Here is a 25,894-nt window from a genome sequence, read left to right on the forward strand (position 1 = left end):
AAATGCAAAAAATATGTAAAAATATACTTGTTTAAGCAATCAATTTCCAAACCTCTTAAGTCTTAGGATCTCATTGACGAAATCAAATAAAAATTTAATAATATATCATTTTTGAAAAAATCATGAGGCGCGCGAACCGTGGCCGACAGCCAGATCCTCTCTCAAATGAGAAATAGCTTGACCCCAATGTTCGCAAGGCCCTTCACAGAACTCAACGAGGTCCCTTCAAGGGTGAAGGGGAGAACTTGGGTGAGGCTGTGGAAAAGTGGATCGAGGCCATGGAAAAATTCTTTGATGTCATCGGATACAACAAGAGGAGAAAAATGACTCTCCCAAGGCTGAAGATAGTGGAAACAGCCAGGGGTGGCATGGAGAAACCATTGCAATACCAACCAGCTAGATAGGAACACCCAGTCCTGGAATAATCTCAAAGCTTATCTAAGGAAGAGATTTTGTCCCCCCGAATTTTTAGAAACCAAGATCTCTTCACAATCATAATGAAGCAAATCAAAGGTTACGGCATCGTTAAGTTTTCAAGGTGCTGATGTAAAGAGGGGTCACTTGGGGGAAGGGAATGGGCGTGAGTTTGTAAGCCCCCAAAGCCCAAGAGGTCTACCTAATCTAGGTGACCCAACAGTCCTCATGCTGGCAATTGTATCCAAGCTTGGTCTCTCAGTCCGAAACTTACTAAGGGGGACCATCTAATATGGTCACATCAATTGAGCTTGTTCATCTAATATAGCCACTCCCGTTGAATTTATTCATCTCTTGAAGCACCTCATGTTTTCACCCAATCAAATGATTTACAAGTGCAGAGCCTTTAGCATGTCCTTTACATTTTACAAAAAATACCATGTCCTTTACATTTTACAAAATGGCACAAGAGAGAAATAAGTAGTAATGGAAGAATCTGCAAGGTTACAAGTGCCAAGGAAAAGCACCACATCAAAAGTGACATGGAAAATGAAAGCGTTGAAAAATGCATACATGAGAAGAACGTGCGTGAAACAATCTGAAATGTGAAACTCGTATAGAATAAAAAGCAGGGATGTTATAAGGATGCACATTAGAAAGAAGTTACATACCTATCCAGCAAAAAAGAGGGTGCCTCAAAGAACTACACATAATTTTTAAGGAGGTCGACTCTAGTCAAGATAAGCTACTTTTAAAGCAAGTGATTTCTCCTCTTTTTGGTTATGCCCGCAGTATGTAGGCTCCTATATCTGCATTGATTCTTCCATTCTGAGCACCAGAATGATGGATCAAACCGAATAGTTCATGTAAATCATAACTTGTAAAGGTAAGACAAACAGTCACCACAATCGGCATAAGCTAGCAAGATTTATTAGGGCACAATCAAGGCACACATGGAAGAGCAAGCACACAAATGCTTGTTCGTGAATGTGCAAGCCATCTATGTGGTGGTTGTCACAAGGAATGCTCCCAAATATATATATGAAATAACTAAAGGGAGGCATACCAAACTAAATATGAAACACCCCCATCAGCACCACACAAAACAAAGATAAAGCAAACAATATATCACATCATGTTAACGGGCCTTCAATACAACATTGATTTAAGATGACTCATGAACGTGTCAAGCAGCACTTATTACCACACTAAATGGTTCACAGAGTTAAAACAGGTCTGGACAAAGCACATAGATTTAAGGCCCATGATATTTCACAAGCTTCCAAAGCACAAAATCCAGTGACTCTCCTCTCTTTTAAGCTGTTAAGTTCACAGTATCTCCACGTGAAACTTTGACATATTTCAGCACAACACCATTTTCACACATCCCGAGGAAGCCTGCATCATAAGAAAGGATGACCATTTAAGCTGGGTACTATTGAAACAAAAAATGCAAAAATGTTACCATCCTGAGAAAACCTGCCTCATTGGCAAGGTTGACCATTTAAGCTGTGCACTATACAAAAATTAACAGACAAATCCTGTAATCAAATTTTAAAACTATCAAAAGTGTTCGCGAGTTGCAAAGCATTGCTGGATCCTAGGAATGTCACTAGCTTGTGTTGTAACAACGAGGAGTAGTCCTCAATTACTTTGACATTATGGCTTCCGTGTGAAAGACTTGGCGATCGAAGGAACTTTCAAATAAAACCCAGCTCATTGGACCATACACAAATGTCAGAGAAAGTTGAAACAATGGGTGTAACACGCGGAAGCTCTGGGAGTCTTCTTTCAGCCCTAAACACCATCTACAACATGCTGATGCAAACACACAGACAGAAGGGAGAGTAGACAGAGAGATATGCTGGAAATTCAGCCCTAGGCTGCCTTGCTAAAAAGGTGAACATCACCCAAAATAGTCCCTAACTTGGACCTATTCCTTAAAGGAATGAATGATTACAATGAATAGCACACTTGCCCTTTTATAGGTCATTGGACAAATGAAATGCTGGCCGACTGCTAGCCGACTGGGCTTGGTTTTCTCCATGAATGCAGCGCTTGCAGCCGCCTTTGCTCTTGTACAGCCGACTCCACTGTCTTGCAGCCGACTGAGCCCTCCAAATCCTCCAAGCCTTGCTCCAAGTCCAACCTACTAAACAACACTCTTGTGCTCCGTCTTCTGGTTCTAATGCTCTTTTTCTTGGCTGCCCCTTCTGGATTAGCTTTGAGAATGTCCATGGCATTTTATGCACATGACATCCCCCTCTACTAAACTTAATGACGGGATTCCAACCTGTTCTTGGATAACTGTCATCATCCCATTCTATTCCCGAAGTCCCTCTGTCATCCATCCAACTCTGGCAACCCTTTTCACTGAAAACCCGACCCGGTCTCCAAAACCACTCTGACTCTGAAAAAGATCTATGCATCTGTTCCCTCCAGTCCCCAATCCATTCTTGCCCTGACTCTGAACATTGTCTTGGTCTTCACACCTGAGAAATGAGTCTGGCACTCTCACATCACCCCTTGGAGAAGAATCCTCCCTTGGGACTGTTGCCCAAGAACCTATCTGACTCACAGGACTGCCATCCCCTCTGGCTTTGTAGAACACCACCAAGAGCTCTTCTTGTTCGTGTGTTCTTTGCCTTGGGCTTCGTATCCGTGTACTTTCCTGTACCTTGGACCAGTACACCATCTAGAATAAACGCAGACAGAAGGGAGAGTAGAGAGAGAGAGAGAGAGAGAGAGAGATGCTGGAAATTCAGTATATTTCATATAGTACAAAAAGGTACTCTAGTCTACAGCCCTAGGCTGCCTTGCTAAAAAGGTGAACATCACCCAAAATAGTCCCTAACTTGGACCCATTCCTTAAAGGAATGAATGATTACAATGAATAGCACACTTGCCCTTTTATAGGTCATTGGACAAATGAAGCGCTGGCCGACTAGCACCGACTAGGCTTGGTTTTCTCCATTAATGCAGCGCTTGCAGCCGCCTTTGCTCTTGTACAGCCGACTCCACTGTCTTGCAGCCGACTGAGCCCTCCAAGTCCTCCAAGCCTTGCTCCAAGTCCAACCTACTAAACAGCACTCTGTGCTCCGTCTTCTGGTTCTAATGCTCTTTTTCTTGGCTGCCCCTTCTGGATTAGCTTTGAGAATGTCCATGGCATTTCATGCACATGACATCCCCTCTACTAAACTTGATGACGGGATTCCAACATGTTCTTGGATGACTGTCATCATCCCATTCTATTCCCGAAGTCCCTCTGTCATCCATCCAACTCTGGCAACCCTTTTCACTGAAAACCCGACCCGGTCTCCAAAACCACTCTGACTCTGAATAAGATCTATGCATCTGTTCCCTCCAGTCCCCAATCCATTCTTGCCCTGACTCTGAACATTGTCTTGGTCTTCACACCTGAGAAATGAGTCTGGCACTCTCACATCACCCCTTGGAAGATAATTCTCCCTTGGGACCGTTGCCCGAGAACCTATCTGGCTCACAGGACTGCCAGGCTTTGTGGAGCACCACCAACAAACCTCCTGGGAGCTCTTCCCATTCCTGTGTTCTTTGCCTTGGGCTTCGTATCCGTGTACTTTCCTGTACCTTGGACTTGTACACCATCTAGAACATGCTGATGCAAAAACGCAGACAGAAGGGAGAGTAGAGAGAGAGAGATGCTGGAAATTCAGTATATTTCATATAGTACAAAAAGTTACTCTAACTTGGACCCATTCCTTAAAGGAATGAATGATTACAATGAATAGCACACTTGCCCTTTTATAGGTCATTGGACAAATGAAACACTAGCCGACTGTTGGTCGGCCAGCCAACTGGGCTTGGTTTTCTCCAGTAATGCAGCGCTTGCAGCTGCCTTTGCTCTTGTACAGCCGACTCCATTGTCTTGCGGCCGACTAAGCCCTTCAAGTCCTCCAAGTCTAACCTACTAAACAGCACTCTGTGCTCCGTCTTCTGGTTCTAATGCTCTTTTTCTTGGCTGCCCCTTCTGGATTAGCTCTGAGAATGTCCATGGCATTTCATGCACATGACAATGGGGAAGAGTGCCTATGTGCATCAATCCTCCTCTAATCTAAACAAGTGCAAAAGCATGTTTAATGTGCAAGCTTTAATTACACACAGGATTGTACTCAACAAAGTGTAAAAACACAAGTGCCTAGAAAGTGGAACATGGACAAAAAGTGAACCCTTGACCATGAAAGGGACAGCCACCTCTAATGGGAGTTGTGGACGCACCAACCCGATGTCCCATACCACTAGGCCGAACCACCCACCTTGGAGCTCCATGGCCATGAGATCCTACACCCTTCCTTGGTAGCCCCAAGAAACCGCGTGACTACTTGACCTCTTCTATGTAATCAGTGACCCCAAGGTCACTTGTATATAATAACCCAGCTATTATTGGCCCTTGCTTCGTTTATTAGCTTTCCTGCTTTATTTATAAGGTTTAAGCAATTATTAGTCCTAGGCTATGAATTATACAGGCTATGAATTATACACTTTTAGCCAATCTAGACCTCTTTTTGCTAGCGCCCTTAGCCGACGTGTGAACCCTGCAGGTCCCCACACACCAGCTAAGCCTTGATCTTAATCCTAGGTTAACCCTCACCCTAATCCTAGGATAGCATACGCCGACTCCCGAGGCCTTTCGAGACATAACAACATTTCCTCTTGTTCAATTCACGTCCTCGTGAATGCATAAGAAGACAAGCCAATTTAAGCAAATCCCTACACACACACACACACACACACACACACACACACAAACACACACACATATATATATATATATGTGTGTATATATGTATATGTATATATATACATATATATATATATATGTATATATATGTATATATATATATATATATATATATGTTCACACACACACACACATATATATATATATATACACACACATATATATATATATATACATATATATACATATATATACATATACATATATGTATATATATACATATACATATATGTATATATATACATATACATATATGTCATAGTTGCCACACGTTTTTTGAAACGCGTTTTTGAAACGTGTTTGAAACGTTTCAAAAACGTTTCAAACAAATTTCCAAAAGTTTTTTAAAAGTTTTTTTCAAATTTTTTTTCAGGTGTTTTTTCCAGGTTTTTTTTAGGGGGGTGTCCATAAATTTATGTTTGGTACAGTTTAATGCTAAAATCTACATTCAACTTTCATATACATGAATCATGATACATCATGAATGATGAATCCATGATTCAAATTTCATACTGAATCCTGATTCTTAATACATCATACATGATTACAATTTACATCATACAATGATCATACATGTAACATGAATCATGATACATCATACATGATACATGGCAGTCTTCAGGAATCAGGAATTAGATCATAGATGGCAAAAACCCATATAATTATTAATAGCATAACCAGTTTGAAGTTACAAGTTACAACTTACAACATACTAAGCAACATACTAAGCACTAGTGAATAGTGTCAAATGATAAATCTGAAATCTGAAATACAGATGTCTGTACCGAAAGACCAAATACAAAAACTCTGAAAAAACAAATGGTCTCCAATGTCTGGAGTCTGGACTCTCAACTCTAGACTCAAGTGTCAAGAGTCAAGAGTCACTAGTAGTAACTAGTAACTACTCAGCATCATCCTCCTCTGAGGAATGTGAGTCTGTGTCGTAAGAAGATGAAGCCTCAGCCTCAGCCTCAGCACTCGTAGATGCATGATCTGCTGATGTCGGTGCCCGTGATCGTGTCATAGTAGCTGGTGCCATCATCTCCTCATATAGCATGGCATAGATGTCGCGCTCCTCAGCAGGGATCTCTGGTACGTCCTTCACTTTCTCTATGTCGATCTTGTCGACATTCACTTGGCGCGGCTCAATGGGATTGCCTTGCTGCTCAATTAAACGGAGGTTGCAATGACAATACACCAACCGTTCTAATTGAGCAGTGGACAATTTGTTCCTCTTCTTTGTATGGAAGAGGGCCCATGTGCTCCAGTTTCTCTCACATGGACCAGAGCTGCAATCCTGTGAGAGGACTCGTAATGCAAGGCGTTTCTGTCAAAAGATAACAGAAAACTTTATAAATAATAAGAAGAAACAACTTATATAAGTTGTAAGTACTAAGTTGTTACTTCAAAGTGCAAACTTATTACATGTAAGTTGTAACTTGTCAGTGGGCACTTACCAGAACTGGAGTACCGATGCCATATTTCTCCCACCAAGAGACTGGCTGAAGCTGAGTCTCTCTCAAAACTGCAGTGGCTCTCCCAAAGGCATGACTCCCATTCCGAAATACTAGGAGCTCATCCTCTAACTTCCTGAGGAGCTGAACATCACCTCCAGTCCAGGTCTGGATGTAAGACTGCCATCCCTCTTCTAGCTCCTCATTGTTGAACTGCTCCTCATTCCGCCATAGTGGGTGTAGTATATGGGCAACCGCATGGATTGGCCTATGAAACCAATCCCATCTACGGTTCCACACCTCCCTGATGTCCTGGATCCTGTTCAACGACACTTGGAAGCATGGAATTAATATCAATGTATAATGTGGCCACTGGCAACTAAAAGAACAACAATGACATACAATGATACATACCTCTCAGCTGATAGTATAGTGCATCGATCTAGGGCCTCTCCAATGCGGTCCATGAACTCATATAAGAGTCCAAGGGTGCTGCCCTCCATGTCCGTAATGCGAAGCACACTATATATAGGCTGAGTGGCCGTGACAAGTGCAAGGGCCTCAGCCCACCAAGTGTCTCGCATTACCGCGCGCACAAATGCTACTGCCTTGGGATGCTCTCTATCATCCCATGCCATCCACTCCTGAGAGACAACAGTGCGGAGTAAACCTGTACGGACCCGCACAAGCCTCTCAACCACAATGAGCATGTAAGCAAACCTGGTGTTTGAGGGCTTCAACAACTCCAAATCACTGTGTGCACGAAACATAGCTAAAACCTTTGGCCTCTTGGTGACAAACTTCACCATGCTCCGAGAAGTACTAAAGAGGTCGGCAATCCACCCAATTTTGGCCACATCCTCTATCAAGAGGTCCAAGCTGTGTGATGCACATGGAGTCCACACTATCTTTGGAAACTCATCCTCTAACATCCTGCCCATAGATACACAATTTGACCCATTATCTGTAACTACCTGCACTATGTTCTCTGGGCCAATCTCTAGCACTGCCTCACGCAAATGTCTCCATATGAATGCTCCAGTAACAACTGTACCTGGAACCGAGGCATCAATGGCACGCAAAAACATTGTGCCCTTACAACAGGACACCAAAATGTTATATACATTTCTCTTTCTCATGTCTGTCCAGCCATCACAAAGCAATGTGCATCCATATTTCTGCCAGGTTGCCTTCAAAGGCTCCATCTCAAGCTCCACTGCCTTCTTCTCCTTCCTTAAGTGGGTTTTGCGAAGGGACTCATAAGATGGACCCTCCCACTCATACCCAATGCGGCTGATAGCTTTAATGGCCTTCTTCCAACGAGGAGTACGCACGACGTGAAATGACAAAGCGCATTGTATAAACAACTTTGTCAATTCACGTGTGGCCTCCTTGACAGCTTGCTTTTGTATGCCTGCTTTAATGCCTGCCCTCTTTAGAGAAGGCACGGTGGGCAATGAAGATCTGTGGGCTACAGGAATGGAGCTAGACCCACCTGCTTGACTCTGCAAATCATCCTCTGTCCTAGCTCTTTTGGACACATCACCTACAGAATCTGTATCCTGTACATCATCATCAATAGGCTGAATTCCCTTTGCTGCTTCATGTTCTCTCTTCCATTGCTGAAGAGACGCTACAACCTCTCTTGGTACTTGACTGCAAGGGCCAATGCCTTCCCCTCTTACTCCTGTAAAATGGGCCTTTACCCTAATAATAGACCCACCTGACACTTTGGCACAAAAATTGCATTTCCACCTTTCTGTGCCTGAACCCCCATATCTGCTCACAGGAGTTACGTGGTTCCACATGGCATCCTTAGCCCGAGGCATGATGAATGAATGAAGAAATTTGGGCAACCTGGCAAGAAATGCCCAAATTTCAAATCTGAAATTTGGTCCAAAATCAGAAAAAATCAGCATTTAGGGTTATTAAAAACCTGAGAAGCAGGGTGCGTAGGGGCCGGAGGAGTAGGCTTGGTGCGTAGGCAAGGTGTGCACGCACCAATGTAGGCAACCTGGCAAAAAATGCCCAAATTTCAAATCTGAAATTTGGTCCAAAATCAGAAAAAATCAGGATTTAGGGTTAGTACAAACCTGTTACCTACGGTGCGTAGGGGCCGGGGGAGAAGGACTGGTGCGTAGGTAGGGGTGCAAGCAAACCTGGAAGACTTCAAAGGCTGGAAACGTCTCTTTCAAGCGTCACTTTCAAAACTGAAATGCCAGGAGATACTGCATCGTACGTTTTCTATCATAAAAAAAAACTGGCCCAGCAAAAAAACGCGTTTCAAACGTTTGAAACGTTTGCACGTTTCAAACGAGTAGCCTAAAGTTTGAAACGCGTTTTTTTGCAACTATGATATATGTATATATATATATATATATATATATATATATTCACACACACACACACACACATATATATATATATACATGTATATATATATATATATATGTGTGTGTATGTATATATGTGTGTGTGTGTGTGTGTGTGTGTGTGTGTGTGTATATATGTGTGTGTGTGTGTGTGTGTATGTATGTATGTATATATATATATATATATATATATATATATATATATATATATATATATATATATATATATATATATATATATATCATAGTTACGAGAAAAGAGGAAATAAAAACGAAGACAGAAATGGAAACGGAAATTTCGAGGTGGGGGGACACGGAAATGCCATGTCATCCTAGGTTATCCTCAGAGGGGGGTATGGGAAAAGTCACTAAGTTGAGTGCTAAAGAAGCAAAATCTGGAGTCTATAGTGTACACTCTACGTTTATGATTACAGTTTAAAACTTTTTAAAGTTGCATGAGAAATCAAACCATTTAGAACTTGCCATAATCACAAAATAAGCTAAAACCATCACTCATCAATGAGTCAAACCTCAAGACCAAGTCATTACAAAAAAGTGTAAAATCAAATGCCAAAAGGAAGCTACTCTCTAGAGCCTAGACTCTTGTCATGTGCAAGTTTTGCCCATGGACATGTCCTAAAGCTAGTCCAGAAGGGGCAGCTAGAAAAAGATCAGTTAGAACCAGAATTTAGGAGCATGTTATGCTGTTTTGGCAGGAGGATATCTGATGGAAGAGGTGGTGGTGTTGTCGGCCAGCATAAGAATAGAATAATGAACCTGTCGGCTACATACCACATGTCTTTTTGGACTTGAATCTGGCCAACGGGCTGAGCCGCCAACAGAGGTGATTCTCGTTCCACTAGAGCCACCCCAAAAGCCAACAATGGCGGCAGTTTGCTCCACATTAGCACTACCTGTCACCAACCTGGACATTTCCCAATATGAAAGAGGTCTGGTGGACTCCAAGATGTCTGAATATTTGGAAAGTACAAGCTTTGGGAATGGGGGATTATCCTAGAATACAAAGGACCACACTCCTAAAATTTAGGAGAGTTGCTATTTTTGGCCTAACTCCAATGGAAATTCTGTTCGCGTCATTACATCTAGAATTGAGCAGATACCAACAGTTGGCAAAGTGCCTATGACAGAATGTCTACTAGTTGGGATATTTTCAGAGGTAAAGCAATTGTTAGAAAATGGATCAAAGTGAGATAAGTGGCCTCACACTTGTCACTTCAGCTATTGTGTGGCTCTCCACTTGTCATTGTAGCCTTCTCTTGCCATTTTAGCTCATGGGAGGCCCAAATCTATAAATTGGAGCCCTCTCTCTTCATTAATGGAGGCTCTCTTGCTGCACACTAGCCTCTACCACCGTTACAGGCTGCCCTAATGATGGCTACTCTCTTTCTCTCTCTCGAAGGCTGCCCATGAAGAATACCGGCTGTTGGGGACTGTTTTGGAGGCTTCCATCGTGAAGAAATACTGAAGGCAAGGGTATTTAATCATTTATTATGATTTCTAGCCATTGTACTTGTTGTACCAGCCTTTGTACCTGCTGTACCAGCCATTGTACTAGCTGTACCAATCCTTGTACTTATTGTACTTGCTATACCACCTATTGTACCGGCTGTACCAGCCATTGTACTGACTGTACCAGCCATTGTACTTGCTGTACCAACCACTGTACATGTTGTACCAGCCATTGTACTTGTTGTACTTGCTATACCAGCCACTGTACCGGCTGTACCAACCATTGTACCGACTGTGCCGGCTGAATGGAGAGTTGTACTTGCTGTACCAGCCATTGTACCTGCTGTACCAACCATTGTACTTGTTGTACCTACTGTACCAACCACTGTACCAGCTGTACCAAACATTGTACCTACTGTACTGGCTGAATGGAGAGTTGTACTTGCTGTACCAGCTCTATTGCATGAAGACCCGCGGTTTTTGGGGAAGAATCAGTACCCACACGGAGGTATATGGATTATGTTGTTGGCTCGGCATTTCTACAGCCTATGTTCCGGCTTGGTTGCCTCGTGTTGGGCTATGTTATAGCATTTGTATATGGATAATCCGGCATCTCCCGTGGGGAGACTAAGGCCCTCAAAGCTTGTACATGATATTATTCTCCTTGGGTAATAAAATACTCCAAGGGGGGGGGGGGGTCGGCCCATTCGGGCCTCTATGCGGTGTCACACGTGTAAGCTCCACTTTCAGCATTTGTGGATGTTTTGTCTAGCTTTTATGTTTCATGCAAAGTGATGTGGATATATGTTAAGGCTGTGGCCATATTTAAATGTTTTAATATGCATTGATGGTATCAACAAGTGTGTCAAAGGCCCTAGTCCCCGGGCACCGCCGCGAGTTACACCGCCGCTGTGAGTTGGAGTAGTAAGAAGTAGCCAGTACAGAGGCAGAGTACAGGGGTGCTGCTATGGCAGCTTGTGAAGTAGCTTGGTTTCAGAAGCCACTTGGTGCCCGGCTAGGTGGCTGTCATGTGCACAGTGTGTATCTACCGTGTGCTACACGCACACAAGACTAGCTTCGAGGTTGGGGAAGCTTGGAGCTAGGCAAGCTGATTGGCGAGCTGAGTTACGGATAGACTAACGAGCGGGCATCCAAGTATGGACGGGCGACCGCCCAAGTGTGGATGCTCGATGACCGGCCAAGAGCCTATAAAAGGGTGGCCAAGGTTAGTCATTAGTCATATAGAGTCTCACGTGTCTTTGTGAGAGCTCTATGGTCAAGAGCATGGATCTACTGCAAATGTGCACCTGCTTCATGCAGCCAAGGCCGGCAGCAGTCTCGAGGCCCGCAAGGGTAGCTTCATGGCGGTATGGGACGTCACGGATGTATTTCCTAAGGAACTGCCATCGGGCTTACCACCTGAAAGGGCAGTAGATCATCGTATTGACCTGATCCCTGGGGCTCACTCTGTTAGTATTCCACCTTACAGGATGAGCCAAGCTGAGGAAGATGAGTTGGCCAAACAACTCGAAGATTATTTGAGGATGGGCCAGATCTGTCCAAGTAAATCACCTTGGGGTGCACCTGTGTTGCTTAGGAGAAAGAAGGACAACACCTAGAGAATGTTTATAGATTACAAGAGATTGAACAAGCTGACAATTAAGAACCGTTATCCTCTCCTTAGATCAGATGACCTGATTGACTAGTTAGCCGGAGCGAAATATTTCACGAAGATAGATTTACGTACTGGCTATCACCAGATACGTATTCATGAAAGGCATGTTGAAAGAACCGCCTTTCGGACTAGGTATAGCCATTACGAGTTTCTCGTATTACCTTTTGGGTTAACCAATGCTCCAGCCACTTTCCAGCAAATAATGAACGATCTTTTTCGTGAACATTTGGAAAAATTTGTGGTTGTGTTCCTGGATGATATTTTGATATATAGTCGTACTCTTGAGGATCACGTTAGACACCTCACGATTGTCTTAACTATTTAAGACAGAATCGACTATATGCTAAATTAAGTAAATGTGAGTTTTTCATGACAAACATCATTTACTTGGGACACAAGATCACTAGAGATGGATTGAGCATTGACTATGACCGAGTTCAGAAGGTTCTGGCCTGGCCTATACCGCGAACAATGAAACAACTTCGTTCTTTTCTCAGTTTTGTTGTTTTTCTTCGGAAACATGTACGGAAGTACTCTCAGCTCACACTACCGATGACCGACTTGTTGAAAGGTCGTGGATGTAAGTCAAATCAGTCTATCACTTGGAATAACGATCTGGATATAGCCTTCAAACTTTTGAAAGATAAAGTCAAGGAAGCACCTATCTTAGCATTACCCGATCCTAGTCGGCCTTATGTTCTTGAAACTGATGCCAGTGACTATGCCATCGGGGCTACTCTATTTCAAGATGGTAGACCCGTTGCTTTTGAAAGTAAAAAGCTAGACGACACTCAATCTCGTTGGCCAACCCTTGAGAAGGAGCTTTATGTTGTGATTCACGCTCTCAAGGTTTGGAGACATTATTTATATGGCTCCAAGTTTGTGGTATTGATTGATCATCAGTCAATCAAGTATGTGTGTGATGCCAATCATTTGAGAGGAAGGAAAGCTCAATGGGCTGAATTAATGCATCATTTTGATTTTGAGATTCGTTATAGAAAAGGGTCCATGAATAGTGTCGCATATACGCTTAGTCGAATTAGAGAGGTGAATACTTTGTCGTTCACCGAGATTTCTACTGATTTATTTCAATCATTGAGAGAGCTTTGCAAGACTGATAGTTATTTTGGTCCATTTTGGCAGAAGATCCAAGACGGGAGCTCATTGATTGACCAAGACTCGATGGCTGAGCAGCCTACCATTCAAGCTACAAGAGATCAATGGATGATTCGGAATGGTTTACTATTCCGTAATGACAAAATTTGTGTACCACACATCCCGGACATTACGTCCAAGATCCTTAAGGAGTGTCACGACGCCCCTCCTGCTGGACACCCTGGGATACACAGGACATTATCGTTAGTGAAACACACTTTTTATTGGCCAAAGATGAAAGGGTATGTAGAAGATTATGTTCTCAAGTGTCAAGTTTAGCAAGTAAATAAAGCTGAACGCTTTAGATAGGCTGGGTTGTTGCATCCTTTGCAATTTCCACGTAATAAATGAAAAAGTATTTCCATGGATTTTATTACCGGATTGCCAAGAACACAGGCCACGATTCTATTTGGGTTGTAGTAGATCGCTTGACAAAAATGGCTAGATTTTTACCGACTCGGAAGACCATTACAGCTACACAATTAGCAAGGAGGTTTATCGAGCAATTGTTTAGACTGTACAGGTTACCGTAGGACATAGTCAGTGATAGGGACTCTAAGTTTACGAGTGATTTTTGAAAACCTGTTTTTGAGAAGTTGGAAACAACTTTGAATTTGAGTTTCTGAGATCATCCTCAATCTGATGGCCAGACTAACAGAGTTACTCAGATTTTGGAGGATATGCTTCGAGCACATGTATCCAAAAGGCAGAGTTCATGGGAGGATTATCTTCCTATGTTAGAATTTGCATATAACAGTACTAAGCATACGAGTACAGGTTTTAGTCCTTTCATACTTATGTATGGTTTTCAACCTGGATCACCTGTTACAGTGGGATTCTCAGGACTTTAGCATGATGCAGCATGTAATTTTTCCTGATGCAAAGCCAAGATACAAAGCCAGGTTAGTGGCTAAGGGCTTCAAGCAGGAATATGGTGTGGACTTTGATGAGATCTTCTCTCCAGTGGTCAAAATGACCACACTTAGAGCTGTATTAGCTTTGGTTGCTCATGATGATCTGGATTTGATTCAAATGGATGTGAAGACTGCTTTTCTTCACGGTGATCTCCATGAGGAGATATATATGCAACAGCTAGAGGGTTATGCAGTGAATGGAAAGGAGAAGCTTGTATGCAAGCTGAAAAAGAGTCTTTATGGGCTCAAACAGGCACCAAGGGAATGGTATCATAAATTTGATACATTCATGAGAGTTCTCTGAAGGAACAATGGTGTATTTGCGAGTTCCGAAAGATTCCGAGACTTTATGGACAGGTCGATCTCCGAAATTATCCCCTAGATACTGTGGACCATTTCGTATTACACGGTGGATTGGTTCAATCGCATATGAATTGGATTTGCCTTCTCATGTGAAAGTTCATCCTGTATTTCATGTCAGTAGACTTAAGGAAGTACTGGGTGGGACAGACCAGTTAGTTACTCCTCAAGAAATCATAGATGTCGAGGACATGACATTTGTTCCACACGAACCTGAAAAGATTCTTGGATTTCGTGAAAGAAGATCGCGTAATACGCTTATCACGGAATACAAGATCAAGTGGAAGGATCGTGTTGAGGAGGACGCTACATGGGAGACATTGACTACTCTTCAGAGAGATTACCTTGGCTTTTTAGTGAGCTTAGAAGTGAGTTCTTAGAGGAAGGGGAGAGTGTCATGTGCACAGTGTGTATCTACTGTGTGCTACACGCACACAAGACTAGCTTCGAGGTTGGGGAAGCTTGGAGCTAGGCGGGCTGATTGGCCAGCTGAGTTAGGGATAGACTAATGGGCAGGCACCCAAGTATGGACGGACGGGCGCCGAAGTGTGGACGCCCGATGACCGGCCAAGAGCCTATAAAAGGGTGGCCAAGGTTAGTCATTAGTCATATAGAGTCTCGCGTGTCTTTGTGAGAGCTCTATGGTCAGGAGCCTCGATCTAGTGCAGACGTGCACCTGCTTCATGCAACCAAGGCCGGCAGCAGTCTCGAGGCCCGCAAGGGTAGCTTCTTGGCGGTATGGGACGTCACGAGGTAGAGATTGGTCGGTACATCCAACTAGTTAGCTCAGCTCGTGGCTCGATGGGGGCAACCAAGATTTGTGGGCTTGCCCACGGCTGTCAAGGTTGGGAGGTGAGTCAAGCCTACACCCCCGTTATGTTTGTTTGGTTTGGTTGCAAGTTTCGAGACTTGTACCAGGAGCGTTCTACGAGGAGATCCTATGGGGATTTGACAGTGGCACAAGCTAGCAGAGGTGGGCTATGGCTCTGATTCAACGGCTCACAACTCTGAGACGACAGTTGTTGGCTCTGAATCGACGCGGCAGAGTTCTACAGAGCTGGGTCTACAGTAACAACAGCTAGAGGCTCTGGTACCAAATCTTCGTCCCTAGTGGAATGAGCAAGAGCAAGAGCCGATCCATTGCAAAGAGTAAGAGAGTGAGAACAAGGAGCACAACTAATGTTGATGACCAACAAGATAATCAGCACATCACCATAGGATTAACAAGGACCCGCATAGGTATCACTAGAAGTATTGCACAAAGAGGCCATATTGTCCTTGTCATCACGGGCACACATAGCCAATGGTAATCCATCATCATAGTCAACTTCCCTCTTCTTTGATCCACCGAGATCAAAAGCAAATTCACTTTCATTCTCTACATCTTCAATTTCATTGGCATCTTCAAAGCATTCTTCATACTCGTCCACATCCTCTTTTGTGCCATTGCAAGATTCAGTGAGGATCGTGCTTAATGTCGTCTTTGTCACTTCACAGCCGTACGTGTAGCACGCCAAATATTGTTAATCCTCGATAATCAACCTTAAACCTTGATTAATACTGAGAGAGAGAGAGAGAGAGAGAGAGAGAGAGAGAGAGAGAGAAGTGACAACCATCCACAACAGAGTCAAGACACCACACTGACCTAAAATGGCCAAGCCCCTTCAAGGAATATAATTCCAATCCAGAGTACAAAGTGATGGCTAGCTCTCCAGCATGATATCATAAAACAAAGCAAACAAGAAATCTAGACTTCCCTACTCTACAAGGTGGCCACCCACTGTCTATCCAGCCGCAACTAGATAGTGCTCCATATAGATAGCAGTTAGAGAATCGACCTATCTATACTCTACCCTCAAGGTTTCTGGCCAAGAGGAGCACAACCAAGAGTGCAAGGGCACTATGTGTCAAAGCAAATCTCCAGCAGTAGCAACATCCACTCATCCAAACAAGCCGCAAAAGGATGCATGAAATATCAATTCTCCACGCCTAGACAGGCATCTCCAGATCCACACGCAAGGCGCAGAGATCTTGTAAATCTGAACAGAAAGGAGTCATGTGCCTGGAAGCACCACTGTCTAGAATCCACTCCCGAGTATCCGTAGCGGCGAGTCCTCCAACCTCCTGCCTGCCTGAAGAAAATGAAACATCGGTGTCCATTACCTCCAAGTGCACAAAAGCCGGAGTCTTCATGAGTGCTGCTGAGGAATCTTCACCCTTCTCAGTCTTTCGCTTGGAACACTGCCTCCAATAGTGGCCTTTCTCGCCACAATCATTACAAGTTCTCTTTGCCTTTAGTTTCTCACGATCAACGTCGCACTTCTTCTCAGAAGACTTCTCCGATGAAACCTTCCCTTTGCCCGTGTTACAGCCTTTCGACCGTTGGCCAGTTAAGGCCTCCGAACCTCCTCCCTGAGAAGGGTTCAAGAATCATTCCTCCTGGTCCAAGACCATGGGCACAAGCTCCTCCCAAGTAATAGTGCTAAGCCCACTGGTAGTCAAAGACCAGTAAAATGCTGAGTACTGAGAGAGCAAATGCGACAGCAACGTTATGGCCATATCCTCTAACGATATTTCCGTCCCTGCCTGGAGAACTTCCTGCTGAAGAGCCTGCAACTTGTTAATATGCTCCCGCATCGTCAACGACTTTACAGGGCTCATAACCCGCATTTGTACTTCCAAGGAAATCCTCTTCATGGGCGATACCTTGTTGTAAAGAGAAGCAAAATGCTGCCATATACCTCTGGCCAGCGTCATATGCTTTACACATGATTGATTACCTGCGGTGTGTAGTTTAGGAAGATAAATGAACGGACCCTGGCGTTGACACGATCCCACAATTGTGCCTCTGCCTCCCGGTCCTTACGAATCAACGGTAACTTCCCTTCCTCTACTTCCGGCTGTGGAACCCCAACAACGATGAAATCAGCAAGGTCGTAACACTCAAGAACAAATTCCATCATAATCTTCCATATGCCGTAGTTGTTCCCGTTCAACTGGTGGTCCACTAGGAACGTGGGGAGTGTAGGGATCTTCACATGCCTCTTAGCCATCTCTAACAAATCTGCCATTGCGGGGATGTAATCTGAAAAAGGGGTGGGTGGGTGGGAACAAAGAAGAACTTACACCTGCAAATGGCTGTCCAGCAAATCAGCCCGCCGTCCTCTTCTTGAACAGTCCCAAACAATCTACCAATCAACAACACAACAGTCCCCCTCTTGCTCACACAAATCCCAAGAACTATCAAGAGCCTAGGGCTCTGATACCATGTCAAAATACGCAGCGGAGATAATGACCAAGTCTAGGAAAAAAAAATGGAAAAAATACGACAACATCTACAAGGGTGGGCACACCCACAACAAAGGCCCTAGTGTCTACATAAAGACAGGAGATGACTTCTAATAGTTACATCATTATTCTCCTTTTTCACTTATATACATGACCGCCCTTTCACACACCACTTAAAGTGTCCGTGGACATGGCCACCCTATCCCCTAGCCCTTGACCCCTTTTACATACACTTTATTCTTGGGGCCCAAATAGACACGAGACTCTGTCACTTTGTACACATTGGTCTTGTTGTGCTTTGCTTTGCCTCAGAGTAAACCTAACCTGATGGTCTGATACCGATGTCACATGCAAAAGCCTTCCTACCTTAATTACTCAATTAATTGTGTAATTACCAAACTCGGAAGGGGAACCATGGTCCTATTTATAAGAAAATCCTTTGTCCAATTAACATATGTTGGCCAGCCTTATGCAAGCCCTATAGAAGTGTCATGAAAGTCGCTTGGCATGTTCAAACTAAGCTAAAAAGATGCCCAACCCTTGGCCCGACTGGTCTCCGCATGCTTAAGCTGCCCAAAAACTTGGTACGAAACTACCATGCTAGCTGCCCACATTGCTGCCCACCGCAATGAAGGTCCGGGAAAGGATTAGGGTTAGCACACAGTAGAGCAAACACACACACACAGTGAGAGAGAGAGTGAGTCGTGCAGCTCCTATGATTCTATACAAAAAATGAGGTGCAATCCCACCACATAAAGGTGACCCTAAAAGATAAGGGTTCACATGGGCCGGCCATAAGTGTGCCGGGTGGACCAAATAACTAATAAACTGAACTAGAGTGAACTGGGGGAAAAAACCTCCACTAACTGAAGTAAAAAGTGCCCCAGTGGTCCTAGACTGATCACTAGCACTCCCGTGGGTGCATACAGACGTGTAAAACCCAACAAACCCCCCTGGAGTGATATGTGATCACTGTAAATATCAAGCACCAAGAGGCTGTAAGTGCAAGGCAGTGCGAAAAGCCTCGAACTTTTCTCTGGAAAGTGCCTTGGTGAAGATATCTGCCACATTCTGATCTGTAGGACAGAAGATCAGACTGATATCACCTGCATGGAGTCTCTCCCGAACAAAGTGATAGTGGATCTCGATGTGTTTCGTGCGAGCATGAAACACAGGATTCCTGGCCACTGCAATGGCACTCTGACTGTCACTGTAAATGGTAGTAGACTCCTCTACTAATACATCCATATCAGTCAATAACCTGCGTAGCCAAATGCACTCCACTGTAGTAGTGTATGCGGCTCTGTATTCTGCCTCACAAGATGAACTGGCAACTGTGGTTTGTTTCTTGCTTAACCATGAAATGCATGAAGAGCCAAGAAAGAAACAAAACCCACTCGTGGAACGGCGAGAGTCAAAATCACCTGCCCAATCTGAATCACTGTAAGCATGTAGAGGCATAGACCCCCCTGTGGCATACCATAGGCCAAAGGTCTTGGTGCCCTGCAAGTAACGGAATACACGCTTGACAGCCTGCCAATGTGACATATGTGGGCTGTGCATGAATCTGCTGAGCTGAGAGACTGCAAACTGAATATCTGGCCTCGTATTACACAAGTATATGAGGCAGCCCACAGCCTGTGCATAGGTGGTAACATCAAAAGAATCACTGTCATCATGGATGGACAGTTTCAGCCCCGTTTCCATAGGAGTGCTCATGGGCTTGCAATCCTGAAATTTAAACTTTCTCAGAAGTGTATCCACATACTGAGATTGCATCATACCAATACCCCTATCATTCTGCACAAACTGGATGCCCAAATAGTAATGTAAAGGCCCCAAATCAGACATGTCAAATGTCTGTTGCAATACCCTCTTGAAAGCTGCAATTTCATCGTCATGTGATCCCATAAGCAAGAGATCATCCACATATAGACTGATGATCAGCAGATATGTCAATGTTTTTTTAACATACAAAGTGGCTTCGGATGGACTATTCACAAAGCCCCGGTCAAGTAGGAAGGCATCTATCTTTGCATACCAAGCTCGAGGAGCTTGTTTCAAACCATACAAGGCCTTTTTCAACCTGCATACTTTGCCTTCATGACCATGTGCTGCAAAACCATGGGGTTGCTGTACATAAACTTCCTCCTCGAGGTCCCCATGCAAGAATGCAGTCTTAATGTCGAGTTGGTGAACAACCCAACCATGATGTGCACCCAATGCGGTTACACAACGAAGTGTTGTCATACGGGATGTAGGAGCAAAAGTCTCCTCATAATCAATGCCCTTTTTCTGAGCATAGCCCTTAGCTACGAGACGGGCTTTGTACCTGTCAATAGAGCCATCTGCGTGTCTCTTGATCTTGAAGACCCATTTGGTACCAATTGCTCTTTTGCCTTTGGGCAAATCAACTAAATCCCATGTGTGATTCTTTTCAATAGAATCAAACTCAGCCTGCATGGCTGTTTTCCAATGCACATTTTCACATGCATCCTCATAACTATCAGGCTCATCATCATCCTGTAAACTGGCTGCCATAACCATGTCAATGTCAATAACATCTGCATGCTCAAATGACCTTGTCTCTCTACGAGTGCGGCCAACAAGAGGTGCCTCAAGATGGCTGTCCTGCAAGGTACGAAGATACCATCTCGGTATCGGCCTTGCCCCCTGTGTTGCAACGGGTTCTTGAGGTACCATGTGCTGAATATTCGGTTCAGCTCTTGGCTGATTTTCAGCATGCATAGGTGGACCAACCGGCTGAATTTCAGCATCATGTACTTGTTGCCCATCTGTGGAATAGAAATCCATAGGCAGTAGGTTTTCAAAGACATCATTTGTAGCCTGAAAAGCATCAAAATCAGCAATGGATAATTCTGATTTTTCATCAAAAATCACATCCCTGCTGACAAACAACTTCTTGGAGGAGGGGTCGTACAACCGGTAACCTTTGCTTTCACGGCTGTACCCCACAAACAAGCATTTAGTGGCCTTGTCATCTAGTTTCCTTCGCAACTCTTGCGGTACGTGGGCATATGCAACACACCCAAAAGTACGGAAATGTGACACTGTAGGCTTGCGATTATACCAAGCCTCAAAAGGTGTCAATGTCTTCAGTGCCTTGGTAGGGCATCTGTTCAATACATGACAAGCACACATGATGGCCTCCATCCAAAACACATGTGGTAGCTTCTTGCCCTTAAGCATGCAACGGGCCATCTCCATAAGTGACCTGTTCTTTCTTTCCGCTACCCCATTCTGCTGAGGGGTGTACCTTGTAGTGTACTGATGCTGAATACCTTTTCCAACGAGGTAAGAATTCAGCCGGGAAGACATGTACTCCCCCCCTCTGTCTGACCGTAGGGTCTTGACTCTACAACTAGAGTCAGTCTCTGTAAGTGCAACAAAAACCAGAAATGCATCATAGACCTCTGACTTTCTAGTCAAAGGGTACACCCAACACATCCGAGTGAAATCATCAATGAATGTGGCAAAGTAGAAGTAGCCACCCAATGATTTGGTCTGCATCGGACCACACAAGTCACTGTGTATGAGCTGCAATTTCTGTGTTGCCCTCAAAGCTTGATCACGGGGAAAAGAGAAGCGATGCATTTTGCCCAAAATACATCCCTCGCATATGTGATCCAATGGTTTCTCCAATAGAGGTAAATCTCTGACCATAGAATGTCTCTGAAGCAACAATAAGCTGCCATAATTGACATGCCCCATGCGTGCATGCCACAACTCCGCATCTACCATAGATGGAGTACGATCAGTGAGTACATAAGCGGACTGATCTATAGGCTGAAATGTATCAAGCTGATACAACCCATGGCTCAATGTGCCAGTAAGCAGTAGACCTTCCGTCCCCTTGCTTCTGACAATACATCTATCGTCATCAAAACTGACATGCAAGCCACACTGTGCCATAGAAGAAATGGAGAGCAAGTTCTTCTTGATGCCTGGCACAAATAAGGCATCCTGTAGGCGAAGAATGGAGCCATCAATGGCTGTCAACTGGATCTCTCCTATGCCACGAACTGGGTAGGATGCATTGTTGGCACACTGAACTGACTTGCCAACAGGGGCAGGGCTTACATTACAAAACAACTCTCTGCGAGATGTGATATGCTTTGAAGCACCACTGTCAAAGTACCATGTACGAGCATGATCTGTCATACTGAGAGCATGTAAAGAGGGTGCATAACTGCAAGTATAGAAGCAATAATCCCTGTCTACTGCATAGGAAGCAGTCTCAGTGGATGCTACGGAATGAGAGGCATCTGTGGCAGACATCCCTGACTCCTTGTCCTTCTTCTCCTTCTCTTTGGCAATCCTCTTCCTGCAATCTATGATATAATGGCCTGGCTTCTTGCAATAGTGACACTTGCCCTTCTTCTTGGGCTGTCCATCAGACCCTTTAGTGTCCTGTGAGGAGCCACCACCACCTGTACCTTTTGACTTGGGCTGAAACTTGCCCTTGCCTTTATGATCAGCAGCATAAGCTTTATCGGCAGCTGCCTGATCCACCCCCAAGTTCTTCCTCGTTTGCTCTTCCTGCAACAACAACCCAACCAAGTCTTGGAACGTCAACGGTTCCCGGGCATGTCGCATGGAAAGAGAAAGAGAAGTATGAAAAGAGAGGTAGGATGGTGGCAAAGAATCCATAGTCCTTGAGACTATCTGTGCATCTGACATAATCTCATCTACATTGATGAGTTGCTCACGCAAATCCTGTATTTTGTTCACATGTGAACTCATTTCCTCTCCTTCATGCATCTTGACATTCTCCAATTCCTTCTTTAAGAAGGATATACGAGCCTCATTCCTGGCTGCATACATATGTTCCAATGTCGTCCACGCTATCCTCGATGTACCCGCAGACCGGATATGAGGAATAATGGAACGTTGGACCGACAAAGCAATCAATGAGAGTGCCTGTGCATCCCTCGAATCCCAAGCCTTTTGGACGTTTGTCCTTTGAACTGGGGCTACCTGCACCTGTACTCCTCTCCCACGAGCACCCCCCTGCGGAGGAGTCTCTGGGGCAATAGGAACTGGACGTGCCTCGTCCCCACTGACATAATCCCAAAGATTCTTGGCGACCAACACATTCTTCAGCATGAAACTCCACAAGGAATAGTTTGTCCCATCAAGCTTGTCCTCTTTGGACACAAAAGTGAACACATCATTCCCTGGAGCAGCCATTGTATGCAGAACAAATGCCTGCAAATGCCCAAATGTGTACAAACTCTGCTGGCAGACTTCCAAGCAGAAAAAAAATACTCTACAAGAGTATCAACCTGTGTGCAAAGAACAAAAACCCTCAAAAATTGCCTGCAAGCTGTGTCCTTTGAATGTGCTTTCAATGCACCAACTGACCAACCTTGCAGCAAGTAAACCCTGGAAATGCCCAAAAAAATGCTGCACCCAACTGCTTTGCAAATACCTGCACCCAAATGTTCTGCCAATGCCTGCAGAGACAATCTACAGAAGGAAAACCCAAACTGAAGATTCACTTACAGGTACATATGCAGGTGCTGATGACAGACAGCTGGCCTGGCTGAACGTCGAGCTGAGCTGTAGCAGCTGGAGCTGGAGCAGTTGTACGGCGCAAAGCTGCAGGAGGGCAGCGTAGAGTATGCAGGAGGGCGGCGACTGTACGGCGCCTGGAGACAGCAACAGGCGGTGGCCTGGTCTGCTGAGTTGCTGGCGGCGGCGACTTCTGGTCAAGGGCAGAGCTGTAGCAACAGTACGGGCTGCTGTCAGGCAGTACGGGCAGACACAGCAGCAGTACGGGCAGCTCTCTCTGATGGCGGGCTGCAGCAGCAACTGACGACGGGTACTCTCCAGGCTCTGATACCAAATGAAGGTCCGGGAAAGGATTAGGGTTAGCACACAGTAGAGCAAACACACACACACAGTGAGAGAGAGAGTGAGTCGTGCAGCTCCTATGATTCTATACAAAAAATGAGGTGCAATCCCACCACATAAAGGTGACCCTAAAAGATAAGGGTTCACATGGGCCGGCCATAAGTGTGCCGGGTGGACCAAATAACTAATAAACTGAACTAGAGTGAACTGGGGGAAAAAACCTCCACTAACTGAAGTAAAAAGTGCCCCAGTGGTCCTAGACTGATCACTAGCACTCCCGTGGGTGCATACAGACGTGTAAAACCCAACACCGCAAGAGATATGTTGCCCAACTTGTTTGCTTTCATGTCAAGTGCTCAACGCTCTTGCATGTGAGCGCTTCAAGGGGCAGTAAAAGACGTTGGGATAGCCAGGATATACCACCCTGATGTAATAGTATTCTTGCAACTCTCCATTCAAGAATGCATTCTTCACATCCATTTGGTGTAACTCCCAACCTTTAGGTGCAGCCAATGAAAGCACTTTCAAATTCCTAATGACAACAAACGAATAAACCCCCTCACGTCAGCAACACATGAAAGGAAAACCTTTCTCTTCTTTCAATATAGATATAGTGTATCAGGATTGGGACCTACGCACCCTTCTAGGCAATGGAGTGTGTTAGCCACACAGCTAAGGGCCAAAGCCATGTGGAGCAAGGCTATTGCAACAATTATACAATCCTATTAGGAGGAATGTAACCTGTGTATTAAGGGCTATTCCGACGTGGTCAACAGCTAACTTTATAATGGGATATCAAACTTTACATGCACACTTCCAGCTAACGTGCAAAACAGCATGATTTTTGACAAGCAACCAAGTTTAAAGGTAGCCTACTAGCAATAGATAGAGCAGACAGTATCCAAGCTTACAATCATTTCAAAGTTTACATGGAATGCCACAAATTATAAAGAGAAACAAAATGCTAAAGGAGGAACTTGTGGAAATATGTACCTTTATCCAGATGCCAATGCAGGTTGTTCAACATTGGACTGCTCAATCTGAATACGCCTTTCAGGCACCCATCTCTCCTGGTGCACAGGCTCCCTAATCATGGGGATCAAGGGTTTAACGTCTGCTTCCTCATCTTCCTCAGCATCGGTGGTCTCCAGAGTGATGCATGAGCAGCGCTCCAAGGATGCAAAGAAGGCAGAGGCTAGGCTGGCCCCCACCCAAACTGCTAAGCGCTCCAGTTTGCCTGCCAAACAAGCCTCCAATGGATGGCAACAACAGCACCACAAAAGCCTGCCAAGTGAGAGGCCAGAAAATCTTGTTCGTTAAAACCTCAGTTCACAATATCATTAAACATCATGCATTTCCATAGGAACCTAGAACCAGGTCAGCATAACCCATAGGTCTTCTTCATAGAAACTTCATGACATCAAAAAACATCATGGCTCCCTCGAAGTCAAGACAGCATGAGAGGCTGGCATGCCTTCTACATAAAAGGTGACACCATCAAACATCATCTCCTCGTAGAAACCCCAAATTCATGACATCATAAAACATCATGCCTACTTCATTGATGATTTCTTCATTAAATTCTAAATCCCTGACAGTATGAGTAGACCCCGTGAATTAATTGAAAACCTCCATTCACAGGACATCATTAGAAAAGCAGCATTAAAAAAGTCATGCCTGCTTCATGAAATCCCTAGATTCATAGCAGCATCAAACCCTTGAATCAGAATTTCTAAATTAAAATCCTGAATTAATGATTTATCCAAAAAAGTCTTCGAACCCTAAGCCTAGTGAACGCTCCTAGTGCTTCCAGGCCTAACCCCAAATTGAACACAGTGAGCACGAATATCTTGCAAACCAACTCCTGACACAATCTTGCTTCGAACCCTAACCAGCATGGAAAAAAGACGCCATGCATGAAAAGTATAGCTTGTTTGGAGAACAGGCAACAAAAACTATGGTTCGAAGAGGTAGATCAGCACCTGTATCTGAAGTGGGGCTTTGATTCGGTGTCTGGATAACGGCCCTCAGTGCTAGAGAGAGCGAAATGTGCTGTCTTCCGTCATGAAGACGAAGGGGTTCTTTTCAGAGAAGCTTCCTGACAAATACCAATAGCCTTTTCATACGTTGCCGGCCCG

General features: G+C 44.4%; 1 long non-coding RNA gene across 1 annotated transcript; it reads right to left on the minus strand.

Annotated features, from left to right (window-relative positions):
• Positions 1 to 1,526: 1,526 nt before the first annotated feature.
• LOC147625801 (uncharacterized) lies at positions 1,527 to 25,894 on the minus strand. Its single transcript, XR_015268731.1, has 3 exons — positions 25,739 to 25,894; positions 24,750 to 25,040; positions 1,527 to 1,812 (listed from the first exon to the last, which is right to left on the minus strand). It is a non-coding gene; the product is annotated as an uncharacterized LOC147625801 (long non-coding RNA).

The sequence above is a fragment of the Cibotium barometz genome, chromosome 23 (assembly GCF_041138505.1).
Source record: "Cibotium barometz isolate CiBa-2024 chromosome 23, ASM4113850v1, whole genome shotgun sequence".
NCBI classification, from domain to species: Eukaryota; Viridiplantae; Streptophyta; class Polypodiopsida; order Cyatheales; family Cibotiaceae; genus Cibotium; species Cibotium barometz.